At 35.5% G+C, this 14070-nt stretch overlaps 1 protein-coding gene across 18 annotated transcripts in view; it reads right to left on the bottom strand.

The window, feature by feature from the left end:
* Positions 1-14070, bottom strand: part of PRLR (prolactin receptor) — a 194013-nt gene that overhangs the window by 137276 nt on the left and 42667 nt on the right. For all 18 annotated transcript variants that reach the window (XM_042825635.1, XM_042825633.1, XM_042825641.1 and 15 more), the window contains one exon: positions 572-621. The gene's annotated coding sequence lies outside the window, so the exon portion shown is untranslated. The remainder of the gene's footprint in view (positions 1-571; positions 622-14070) is intronic.

Below are 14070 nucleotides of genomic sequence, written 5' to 3'. Positions count from 1 at the left end.
AAACAACATCAGTATTTATATAACATCTACCCCACATGCTCAATTGAAAGAAACCTTATTGTTGCTGCAAACTTTTATTAATAATTCTGGGCAATTTTCATACTCTGTTCAATATTAATTCATAAACTAATATTTATTGAATGTTTATTACTGGGGGTAAAAGAGTAGCCCTGTTTTCTGTGATTTGGAGGCTGGGAGAAGATTAAATGGACTAAAGTTAGTAATGATGTGCTTAGAAGGAGGAGCTAAGCATCAACAGATGGCAGAACCAGACAGAAAGTTCATGTCTACTAATATTTACTAGTTGTAACCAAATATAGCAACTTCTAAAAGCCTGTGTACAGTGTACTGAAATGTGCCTTTATAATCTGGGGAAAAAAAAAAAAAGGTCCTCAAATCATAGCTGATTTTTTTTTTTTTTGTGACAAAGAATCATTTCATACTACTAATTAAGCTGCTTACAGTAAAATACAGTAAAATGACAACTTTCATAAATTAAATATTGCTTCATATATTAACCCATTTAAAATTCATTAAATCATCTCACTGATGTGTAGAGAGAAATACTCACAGCTTGCAGTTCAAATTTATGTCAACAAAACATAGATGGGTCATATGTACCTACGAAGAGAAAACAAAACAGAAATGAGGGGAGTAGAGAGGAGAGAACAATTTTAATTCCAGAGTGACTGGAACAATGGTTTTGTTTTTAAAATTTTCTGTTTTTTTTTTTTTTTTTTTTTTTTTTTGCTTCAGAGAAGAAGACCGATTTTGTCCTATGAGGAAATCTGCATTTAGAAACTTTAAAAGATAAAGCAACAATACAGTTTGCTTAGCAATCATAGCCTACAATCTTCTGTGAGAGATGGATAAGTTGAAGGTACTAGCAATCTGTTATTTCTGCCTCCTTTAGAAGCAATTAGAACAGAATTTTAGTGCATTAAAACAGAAATGTGGGCTTTTTAATTATGGTAATGACCTAGAAACTTATTGAATATGTCACTACATAAATTCTGTTTTTCATAAAAGTAGGCGTTCTTGTTCTGTAATTGGGCACAATTTTGTGTTTTTTAGATTTCACTGTTAATTTTTTCTATCTCTGAAGGCCTTCTGCTCTGTGTATATTTTTCTTTCATTATGAAGCAGACCACAAAACAAAACCAAAGCTCCTTCTCTTAATGCCCTTTCCTTTGCACTCAAACAAAGAAATCAAAGCAAAATAATTTCTGGAAGGCTATAATCAAGCCAAGGAATGCTGTTTAGAAGGAAGTTTTCTGCGTGAATCTAATGGAAATGGTGAGTTTCGTTCATCCTGTAGCAGACTGAATTCTAATTGTTCTTTCCCAAATGATCTGAGTTTAAAATAACAATTCAGTGACTGCAGTTCTCATTATTTCAGATTTAAAATACTGTAAGCATGTTAAATTGGACTGAGCCTGAAAATTCCTTTTTTGTATGAAAAACATCATACATTTTCATACAAATGTTGTTCATCACAACATTTTCATACAAATAGTCTGATACTCAGAGAATAAACTACTGCTATGATATATAGAAAATCAGGGGATGATAAGAGCAGGAAATCAGTGAATATTTAGGAATAACATCTTGCATTTTCCTCTCAGTTTTTATGCAGTACTTCCACTATTTAATATTCAGACACTCATTTTTTCAGTCTCCTCAGTTTCTTGAAAATGTGGAACAGCAACTCAACATACCAAGACAAAACGTAGAAAGATTTATGATTTTTTGCATAATTACATTTCTTACTGGATTGTTTTCTGTGCACTCATTGTTACAACAATAAATTTTTTTCCTATTATCCTTGATGAAAATTGAAGCTTCCTTCTGCAAAAGTTACATCAATCTATAAACCCTTCATACTTCATATCACTGTGGTTCTGTACTCAAAAAACTTTATAGTTCTAATCTTACTTTCTTCTTCCCTGCTTTTTTTTTTTTTTGTCTGCTTTTCTTTTTCATCTTACAGGACATTAGTATCATACAGCTTATATTGCACTGGTGGGTATACAAGTAAAGCAGCTAAAAGAACATATTTCCTGAATTGCTTTGTAGATAACAAAGAATTCAGTTCATTAGTTCACTAACAATAAAGTCTCATTTTAAAAGGGCACAGAAAATTAAAAAGTACTACCAAATGTCTGAAACACATAAAAGAAAGAAAAAAAAGTCAAATGGAAGGAACAGAGCAATTGTTTTTAAATTAGGTTAATAACAGATGACATGAAAAAAATATGGAAGAAAAAAAGTGGAATGCCACAGTGCAGTACAGAAAATGGGGAAAACAGCTGCTTTCTCCAACACAGGAGTAGTAGGTTGGACTTGATGATCTGAAAGGTCTTTTCCAACTTGAGCAATTCTATGATTCTGTGATTAGCTGCTGAAATAGCTGATTCAAATCAGATAAATGAGTTCACTGCCTTGATAAGGGAAACGGGATCAGGATCGGGATTAGAATAGGGATTCTACACCTAAATAGGCAAGCACAGGCATTTTAAGACTGTAATACTGAGAGAGGGACAAGGATGATGTCAGTGACTGTGACATACTTTGGAAGCTCAGGAAGTCTGAGAAAAAGAAGTAAATGATAATGTAAGCCTGTAAACCTGATAAACTGCACAGGGGTGCATTGCTCAGCTAAAAACAAACAAACAAAAAAACCCAAGTTATTTCAGTGACTCCAGTCAGGAAATCTAATAATACAATAACTTGCATGAGTCCTCCAAAATGCACAAGTTGCAATCAAAATGATATTGCTAAGGAGCAGCTGCATTTATCACATTCCTGGTAAGTGATGGGCAAATCATAAGTAAAACAAAAAACAACAATAAAAGAATAACCCAGTGAGAACAAAAACACAAACATATTTACCCCTCCCAGGACTGAATTTCAAGCAGGGAAATTGCATTAAAATGAGGTGGCTTATTAGAAAGAAATCAAAAGGGAAATTTTAGATATTATCTCCTTGTAAGTGCCTTACTTCAATGGCACAAGAGATTTTCAGTAAAAGCAGGAGCTTTCTTATCAGGGGTAATGGAAAAACGTGTTTCAAAGGTACGTAAGAGAGGAGGTTTGGAACAGAATAACACAGTTATCTATTTAAAAAAATGCCAAAAATAAATGGAAAACACTAAATAGTTTTGAAGGAATCTCCAAAGTAACTGAATTAGAGTGTAGAAATTCAGGCTCAATTCCAGCGTTGTCCAGAGCAGCTCGTTACTGTATGTGTATCCTTCCTCTTTTTGCCCTGATACAGGCTGAGTACTATTCCTCACTTACTTGCAGTATATCTGGCAATATTTTATATAAACCTAGTTCACCATGGGAAAAACTGCAGAATAGAAGAGCCACAGCAACAAAAGAAAAGTGTACATCAATACCAATAAAACAGACAATTTTATGAAAATAACGGTTCTGGCAGCATCTTAGAAAAATAACATAAAGCAAAAGATACACAGGCATCCTGAATTTAGTTATACACTGCCACAGCTACTGCTTTTGCCACTGCTTCACAGTGTATGTATACTATGTCTAAATATTGTGTGTACATTACAATCAGTTTAATAGTGTTACATATCCTTTCTGCATCCACATCAAGATTCAAATTGTAACAACTGTCACTGTATTGCCAGAAGGGAGTTCACATAAATAATTTACAGGTAATCCATAAAATAGAGCACAAGGAACTAAAGAGAGATAACGACAAACAAGTATGCAAGAAAGAAGAATTAAGAGATGTAAGTAGAAAACAAAATTAACTGTCACAAAGAAAGTTATGTGCATGACTGCTGGATGCTTGGGTAAAGATCACAAAATGGATTGCTACCTTTGCTTACCAACACCATAACTATTCCAGGTGACAAAAATAGAAAAGTTAGAAAGTAGAAATATTTTGTAGTTGAGTAAACAAATGGGATAAATACGGTAAGTACATAAACACGTGCATTTGGACAAAAAATACAGAATCATTCTTTAAAGAAGCCAATACGAAGACAGAATAATAAATAGTAAATTTGTAACAAAAGATGATTTTATTAAATATCCCTTTTCAGGTCTGAGAAAGCATAACATTTAAATCATTTAAATATCTTCCACAAATAGGCATGCTTTTTCATAAGCCTATTTTTAAGCCCAAGAAGAGGTTAGCAGCAGTTACTAGAAGCAATTCATGCTGACTCAAAATCGTTGAAAATCCAAAGCAAGACATTTAATACTTCTTTTCAATATCCACTAGGGCAGCTAATACTTGAAGTTGCATAACAATATGATGTTTAATTGGATGTAAATAGTACATTCTTTTTGGCACTTAGGTAAAAAGGAGGCAAAATCCCAGACGGTACTTGAGAAAATCCTGCACCTGATCAGTTTTCTAAAAATGGATCTTTCCTAAAGACTACAAAGCTGATTCCTAATTCTAGCATGTTAGGGCTGAAGTACCACTTTTGTCGTTGAAATGAGTAGGAAGCTATGAAGCCTCAAATAACCTACTTCTGTGAGCAAAATCAGTGCCAAAATGCCAGTGGAAGGATGAACTATTTTAAAGGAACCTTGTTTAGAAAATGTAAAGAAGCAAAATCCTATACGTATGCCAAATTATACTATAGGCTCAGACTGAGCTCACTTTGTCAGCAAAACAGGAACAGCATATCTGTTATTTCTTGTTATAATGTAATAACCTTGTGATTATTTGTTATCACTTAATAACTGTCCTCACCAGTGAAGGATTATTGTTGCAGCCAAAACATGAGTATATGTTATACAAGAGGATTTTTAGGAAAATCGTATGTTAAAATTGCAGAACTAAGATTGCTTGCGTCTAGTACAAGCAAAAACAAATTAATATTTTTTTCCAGATTCTGCTGAAACTTGAATATGACCAGAATTTTAGAATACTTAGAAGATAATTACATTGAAAACTACTGGAAGGAGTTTGAGGGAAGTGTTTAATTTGCAGTTAACGAATGTGCCCCATTAAACAGTGCGCTGTCTATCAATAAAACACCAAATATCACAAGGTAAGAAATTTAACTTTGCTTGAGTAAGAAGGAGACTGCAACTCTACAATCATAAAGAAATCAAGAGTCGGTCAGCCATCTCACTGTATGGACCTCTGGATGAAAGAATAACTGCCTAATTGTGACATATTCTTCCAAATACACTACCTTGAGAGAGAGGGAGCTTGTAACCTTGTCGTTTAATTAAAAGCTGAAAGAGAGAATCTGAAAAAAATGGTAAGTATTTCACTTGCAATTGAAAGTAAATATAACCTTCTATCTTATTACCTCAAGCAAAAAAGGAATATATTGGGAGCAACAAATGACTAAAAGAGCAAACAGCAAAGACCTTTATTGCTACCTCCACAAGCTCCGGCACAGGAGATATGCAAGTTGTCCTTGAGCTCTGCTCTACATTCAAGAACATGGACACACTGTCCATCTGGCAAATCACATCAGCAAGTACAATTTTACTGATAATTGGCAAACTCAGATGATGAAAAGAAATAAATTACCTGTGGAGATATGGTCAAATCAACCTGGACATACGGTCAAATCCACCTACTAAGAAAGCAGACTTTTCTCTCGATATCCAAAGTTGCTCAAATGTTTAACCAGAAGCAGTACATAAGAATTAGAATGGAAGAGAATATTATCAGTGTTCTGATGGACTACAGAAATCAAAGGCGCAGATATACTATCAACACTGATTTCAGTTCTAAGTATCACACACAGACAAAAAAAAAAAAAAGCAAGAATACAAAAAGAAGGAAGTTCAGATAGGAATTTCAAATACAATGCTGAAAGTATGAAGAAAGATAGAGAAAAAAGCTATGATACAAAATGGAAAAAAAATCGCTGGAATCTGATGTAGAAAATGGATAATTATGAGGGCATATAAACAACAACAAACAAACAAACAAAAAGCAATTAAAATAAACTGGTCTATTATTACTCAGAAACTGAAAAACTGAAAATTTATAATTGGCGAAAACAAATACTTAATAAAAACTTTTATCCCAGTCTTATGGTTTTGTTTATTAACAGGGTCCGATGCAGTTCTAAAACTACATCCTGAATTTTATCAACTTTTCCCATTTAGGCAGTATCTGTCTAATATTGACTATTCGTTAGCGACATTAGCATTCTCTTGGTCTTCCTTGTCTTTTCTCTACCTTCTGCTTGTCTTACTTACTGTTCTCCTTTATCCAGTAACATTGCAAAGTAACCTTTACCTTTCCTTTATTTTCTTCATCCAAATCAATAGTCTCTGCATTCAAATCAAGCCTCACAAAGAATGACTGGGAGAAGCTAGCATGAAGCTTTCTTTGTTACAAACGGAGTGATCTGTAAATGCAACAGATTATTGCCTTTTCTATGAAGAACATTTTATCAACTCTGATCTTAGGCTGAATAAATTGAACCTCAGCTTTGATGTGGTGCAGCAATTTCTATGTTCTCTTGTCTGAAAAGACTTTAACACCTCCTAGGGAAGCTACACAGTTTTGTGTTAGCAACCATGTTTTTGAGTATAAGTCCTAAGCAACAAGCACTGAAGTAATCACCTTCTTGGATGCGGGCCATTAATACCCTTAAAAAAACAGAGCTAGTAAAGAAAAAAAAAAGATCCTCTATGTTCTGCCCAGCAAAACTGAAGGCCTCTTAACAAGATGAACATTACTGCTGTTGCATCCCTCAGTGTACGTAGGTTTTGTCTAGGCTGTAGACTTGAAATCCAGACATTAAAGAACATCAGCAAATCAGCTGAACCAAATTCCTTAATTTTTTTATTAATAATCTGCTGGACTTCTATCACTTCTGCAACATTAATCTGAAAATTAGATGTTTTAAATAAAAGTAGGAATGAAAACCATGCATCTTTAGCATTTGCTTCAATTAATAATCTGGAAAATTATACAACATTCATCACAAGACACAAAAACAGAAGAACCAACAGCCTAAACACCTGAAAGCGTGTTTGAGTTTGAATGTTTCATTCATCAAAACCTGTTCAAAAAGTGATTTATGGCTACTAAGCTACCTGCCTGGACAATTTACATTTAAATGTGTAAGTCAGGTCAGAAAGTATAGAGAAAAAAAATACAGAAAAACAACCAAAAAAAACCACCCAACCAAACATCTGAAGTGCAGTTTCGTAATATATATTTTATCAACAGTGCACCAACTTCAAAATATTGCAATATAGTACAAAAATAATACAATACACAGTTTATTCCTATAAACACAGGAACTCATACAAATGGAATTAATTCACCATAACCTAAGGGGATTAGTACGATTTGCATTCAAAAGAGTCAGAGAAGAATACTAGTAGAAATTCATTTCACTTGCACATATTATACTCTTTTATTCATTACTATTAAATCTGCACTTCTCTGTTTAACTCTTTGGCAATAGCAGCTGCAACACTTGAGGTCTTCCTTTTTTAATGGAGTGTTTATGTTGATGGACAGTGCGTGTCAAATGTGAGCAGTATAATGTAGTGAAACTATTCTTCAATTTTTCAGTACTGTAAACAACTATGTAAGATAAAAGATGAAGAAAAATTAGGCTTAAGTACACTGCTCTAGGTCTAGTGCTGATTTCCTCCTCACTGATAAAGCATAATTAATATGATTTCACATTAACAAGTTTCCAGTGAATACTCCTCAATTCATTTCTGAATTTGATCACATAGATTACACCTCCCTGGTAGAAGGTATTTAGAATAAATGGACTGAAGTTACAGAAGTAATTAAAAATGGAATGTAAGAATTGTGTTTTTCAGCATTTCGCACTGGAAGAAAATACTGTGCACGTTGGAACACCTGGACACTGATTCGAGGTGCGCGGGCAGCCTCCTAATCTACAGAATCCACTAGCCCCCGTAAATCTACAGAAGTAACTTTGCTGTTCACAAACAGATTGGTTGCACAGCACTTGTACGAGACAGACAACATGTCCTGGATGAGTCCAACTCGCTCCATAAGCAGGAAAAGCCTCCTGTGCCTGCATGTTCACAAATACCCCATCTGGAGAGGCTGCTGTGGATCTACCTATTGTTAAGGATAGAATATGGTCTCATCGAGTAGCAGGATAGTCGATTATGTTGTGGTAGATTACTAACACACTGCTAGAGCACTTTGTTTAAAGAAGCAGCTTCGATTTGTTGCTATTAGTAAAAGATCACCTACACTAGTTAGCTCTAGACTAGAAAATCAATTTGATTCGCATCAACCTCCTCATAGAAGCCAGGCTAATTAATAAAGCATGTTTTAAGTGATTGAAAAGCAAAGGAATATTACCAAGGGAGAATACAGATAGAAGTATTTGTGTAAAATTAGGAAAAATGCAGGGAATGGAAAAAAGTCTAGAAGACAGTTAAATAGGAAAAGAATCCAGCTGTCTAACCTTCAGAATAACAAAAACGAGAAAGATCAGAAGATGAAACAGTATGATAGAAAACTACTTGAAAATTGAAAATAAAAAATGAATAAAGAAAGAATAGGGATGTCAAACTTTTTGGGAGGCACAGTACATCTTCTAATCCTTCCATTTTCAATGTTAAAGTATATGTTTCTCTGAACATTTTTTGTCAAAGTGGATTTTCCCCAAAGACTTAATTCACAATTTCAAAAGCTAACTGTTGCACGCATTTCTGATTTCTCAATGGTTTAGAATCAAGTACGCTCTCATTTCTTACTTTCCTGTTGCACATTTTTAACAAGACTTACAACGCATTCAGCTCACAGAAATAGTCAAATCTTCACTTCCTTATTTATTTTACTTCTTTCCCTAATGTTTTGCTATAAAATCTTAATAAGTCATTAGCAACTATCTTGGAAATGAAGCTGTAGAGTCATTTTCAACATCCTTAAACATGCTGCAAAATGTTTGAACTACTTTATCTAACATGAAATATCCTATGCGCAGGATTTTTCAGTAACACAAATCAAATAGGAGAACCAGCAATTCTGTGAGGAAAAAACAAACATATTTATTAAGAAGAGAAAGAAACGTAGAAGCACTGAAAATAAAGGAGAGGAAAACATGAAAAGAAGTTTCAAAACCTGACAAAATGTACTGGCTTGGGTCAGCTTAGGTTAAACTCGTAGGAGAAAAGAAAGATCAAGAAAGAAAACAAATCATTAGATGTTAGAAGTAAAATCCCTATGATAATCAGATATGCCTCATGACAGTTTGCTTCAGCCCCTCTCTGTTCTGTACAAAATACTGTACGGTATCACTGCTGAAAAAGGTTCAGCTCGTATTGTCTACAGACAGATGGACATTACCTTTTTCTTCTAAAGACAGGCACGAAACACCAAAAGATACGCCAAAGGAAGAAAAATACGATGATTAATATATCCAGTTTAACAATTAAAACATAGCGCTAACTAAAAAAGGCATTTAATCACCTTTGATGCTGTGTGACAATGTAAAATAGTTAAGCACGATAAACTCCGGAGATTCTGCCAAATTACGAAAAATGCAGTTTCTTGTCTATTCGTTCTCATTATAAAACCTCACTGAAAGAAGAAAACTCTATTTTCCTTCCTAAGTAAATAAATAAAAAGATAGAAGAATATTTTAAAGTATAAGCAAACACTAATTAACTTATGAGAGCAATTTAATAAACTTTTTCTCTCTAAACTTCCCTCCCAATCCAGAAGAAAGTAACTAAGTAGTTTTGCCTCGCATTTTTTTATCTTAGTTCCATTTGAACTTTGATTCATTTAGATACAAAACATTAGATGTATCCTGGAGTGTGAGTTTACTTCAGTGACACATACATCAAATAATTCTTAGTACTGAAGAAGTACTGTGCTGAAAACTGCTGAAAACTATTCTACGTCTCAGCGTTCCATCTGCAACGTTTCTTAACAATAGGAAATTAATATTTTTAATAACGGTGCACTTCTGTGTAATTTTGCCTGATTACGAAGCTACAACAAAGACTGAAAACATTTCTAAAGTTCATCATACTTTAATTAAATTCTTCCTTATTTTGTAGCTAACAGAAAAAACATGTTACATTACTTTGCATAATAATATCTAGTTTTATTTTATATCAACATTTTACTTACACAAGTAGAGTCTTTTAATCCATCTAACTGAGAAATACACTCACTTGTTTGAATGATCCCAGTCTGACATTTAAGTCAGATTCACTGCAAGTATGTTTTTGCCTCTGCATATCTTCCGTGCTCCTGAGGGACACCTGCACAGTGAAGAGCAGACAGATCTTGCTGCTCCCTGATAAGGTCACAGAGGCTTAGCTATAATATAGCCCTAGCTTAATCCTCATTGGTTTTGCCTACTGAACACAAGACTGTTTCCTTGACAACACAGCTGCAGTTGCCACAGCATCCGCAGCCACATGTAATGTCCAGGTTTAGGGTATGGCCCAGATGAAAATCCATTAGTCAATGCTATTTTTTACAGGACATTATAGACTATAAATACAATAGTGAAAACCTTCCTCACGTTATATCTGTTCTGTTCATATTACACCATTTGCTACCATTTGCCTACAAACTCATTCCCCATACGGGACGAACACTTCTGAAACTCCGGAGCCATAACTATTCTTGTTTTGGCAAGCTCACCGTTTAAGGGCATTTTTTACTCAAGGCACGTCGTTTGCATGCTACACAGAAGTAAGAATTAATCATCAACTTGAAATGTAATAGTGCAGATAGAATTTGGAAATGTATATGCAAAAATGCAGTAATAGTGTGAAAAGTGGATATGCAACAAACAACACTGCAAAAAGTAAGAATATGAAATATTCTTCACTGAAATGAAGTAGTCCCACAGAATATGAAATATTTCTTCAAAAAATGACTGACGTTTGTTATACCCAATTAACTAATTTTGAAGCTAAGAATGACTGAAAAATAGAATGACTTGGAGTGGAAGGGATGAGGGATTGTCTAGTTCTAAACTCTTGCCATAGGCTGGTTGCCTCTCACCAGCTCAGGCTGCCCAGGGCCCCATCCAACCTGGCATTGAGTATCTCTAGTGATGGGGCATGCACAGCTATTTGTGAAGCCTGCGCCAGGACCTTACCGCACTCTGAGTAAACCTAACATATACCTCCTCTTTTTAGTTTAAAATCTTGTTCTGTTACTATCTGCCTGTGTAAAAAGATGGTCCCCCGTCTGTTCATAAGTTCCCGTTGAGGACAGGAAGTCTGCAACTCTGCAACAAGATTTCCTTGGAGCCTTCTCTTCTCTAACCTGAAAAAGCTGAGCTGCCACAACTTTTCTTTGTAGGAGAGGTGTTCCAGCCCTCTGAATACCTTTGTGGTCTCCTCTGCACCGACAGCTCCACATCTTTCTTGTTCTGGGACCTCACTTTTCAAGACAGTCCACATCCCTCTGGATTGCATTCCTTCCTTCTGTTTTGTCAACTGCATCACTCAGCTTGGTGTTATCAGCAAACTGCTGTGCTGTTATGCTGAGGGTACACACTCAGCCCACTGTCTAGGCTGCAGAGCACCTCTCCCAAGACTGATTCCTGGAGCACACTGCTTGTCACCATCCTCCACCTGGACATGGAGTCATATTGATCACAACCCCCTGGCTGTAACCATCCAACCAATTCTTTATCCACTGAATGATCCCCTCTTTTGATGTAACTCAGGATACAGCCGGCCTTCTGAGCCGCAAGCATACACTGTTGGCTTGCATCAAGCTTTTTATCCACCAGAATACCCAAGTCCTTCTCTACACAGCTGCTCACAGTTTTTACACATATACAGGATCATGCAAGACCATGCAAGGTAATTCAAAGCATATTGCATTTATAAGCCTCCCCTCACATTTTACTGAAATAGTCAACTATCCTTCCAACTACAATTAGGATATCTGTCATCCAACAGTATCAGTATAATGACTCAGTATTAAAATCACTGATCTGCTCTCTCTGCTGAAATGGCTGATGCATTAGGAAAAGTGACCCGGTCGATTTCCTTTCTGTTTTATTATCATCAAATTAGAGAGAGGCTATCTGATTCACAAATGCTCACAGTGTGTTTATTGGTTATGTGATACAGTAGCCCTCTTAACTTGTGGTTTTGGCTAAAAATTCCAAATTTTCCTGCAGCTCTTACCCACGACTACAAATTCTTCCAGATTAAATTTTCTGGGAACTTACATGGTTGAGCTGAAACTTCTAGGTGTAAATGCATGTGGCTGCTGGAAACAATCTTGCCAGTTTTATGGGAAGCGGGGCAGTAGATTATCAAGGCAGAAGTCTGACTAGGTCTTCTGATTAGAGGTTGAGATAAACAAATTCAGCACAGAAATAACGCACAGAAATTCAGCATTACTGGAAAATAGGCATTGAACTAACCGTTCCAGGGCTGCAAGACTTTTGGATGATTTTTTAGATGATATATTCCACTTTAAAGAACAGTAAGTGCATGAAAATTCTACAGCGCCATACTTTGTTTCAGTCAAATGCAAGAACACCTAAAAACTGTCTTCTACTGAGTTCTGAGCTTAGCAAGGCACACAAACTTGCTGTTTAGAGATCACAGCTGATGGCATAAATTAACTGCGAGCAATACAATTCTCTGGCACTCAGACTAACTGCCATAGGGCAGAACAAGTTCTATTTATTAAAGTCTATTATCTTCCACAACAGCTTTTCTGCAAGCAAACTGCCATCTGAGAGTAACCCACAATCTGTACCAACTCCCAAACTTCTAAAATGTTTAGCAATGTCCTTGACAGGACTATTTTCCCTTATAATAATAAAGAAATGGCATAGACAATTGATTCCTCGTCATGATCCAGCAACTGGCTGTCAATAATGTAATGCCTTATCATTGTGAATAGCAGGATTAACCAACCTCTAGTGAATGTAGAACTAATATAAAATCTAGTCTTTTCAGGCAATGGAAAGAACACTAACAGCAGACTCCTTCCAGAAACCTCAAACAAAAGGAATCTGATAGAATTTGAAATTCAGAAATAAAGTAAAATTTTAAATCAGTAAATGCAAGATTGCAGAAGTAGAAGCCAGAAATGTTCCATTATTTCATATGCCATAGATCTAATCTAATAGTAGTTTATCAACTTAATCACTTCTGGTAAAACAAGCTAAGAATTCTTAGACAGCCTGGAACATGAAGATTTCACAGAATTATTTTTTCCTGTCTTCTTCTGAGGAGCATTACAGATATTATAAATCAATAGAACTACTCAGTCTATGATATTTATCCTAAAAATATTCCAGAAGGTAGATGAGACTGTATGACAGCTGATCTATGAAGCTATTTGTACTGGTTGAAAATGTATGGCTGGGAATTGTAAACAATATATGTAAAATTTAAGAAAAGCGTGGAAATGTATGGTCAACACGTGATGAGTATACCTATACCAATAATTCATAAATTCAAGATGTTGCAGGCTGTAATTTGTAATCCTCTACCAGTTTTCGCTGACTAAAATTTCGGATCTTCTCTACATGTGTGATTTATTCTGAATGATTGGATGTAGAAATTGGGATTAAAATTCTAGTTTTATGCATATTAAGTGAAAATCTGTGGTAAAAGACCAGAAATGGATAAAGACAGGCAGGGAATTGGGAAATAAATGCTGGTGTTCAGGATTACAGGCAGTGATCTCAGAAAAACCTCGTTCTAACCAAAATGATTTCTTTGTAGTTAGAATAGCAAAATAGCATACAAAGTGATAGGATATAAGCTATTACTGAATCTTTATGTAAATTTCCATCAAGAGGAAAAGAAAAAAAAGTAGATTTGAAAATTTAACAAGTGGGCAATAATTACTGGTGCACTGGGTAAACAGGCAGGAGTTAGCCATTCAGTTGCCTTTCTGGTGGATGAAAAGCTGGACATGAGCCAGCAGTGTCTGCTTGCAAACCAGGAGGCCAACAGTACCCTGGGCTGCATGAACAGAGGAGTGGCAGAAGGGACACGGAGAGGATTCTCCCCCTCGGCTCTGTCTTCATGAGGCCTGATCTGGAGTATTGTGTCCAGATCTGGGGCACTCAGCACAATAAGGACATGGAACTGTTGGAG

Source organism: Centrocercus urophasianus, unplaced genomic scaffold (genome assembly GCF_019232065.1).
Source record: "Centrocercus urophasianus isolate 14NV4802_14NV808 unplaced genomic scaffold, USGS_Curo_1.0 seq_25, whole genome shotgun sequence".
Classification (NCBI taxonomy): domain Eukaryota; kingdom Metazoa; phylum Chordata; class Aves; order Galliformes; family Phasianidae; genus Centrocercus; species Centrocercus urophasianus.
Note: the sequence above shows the minus strand (reverse complement) of the source record. Positions and strands in the feature narration are given on the sequence as shown.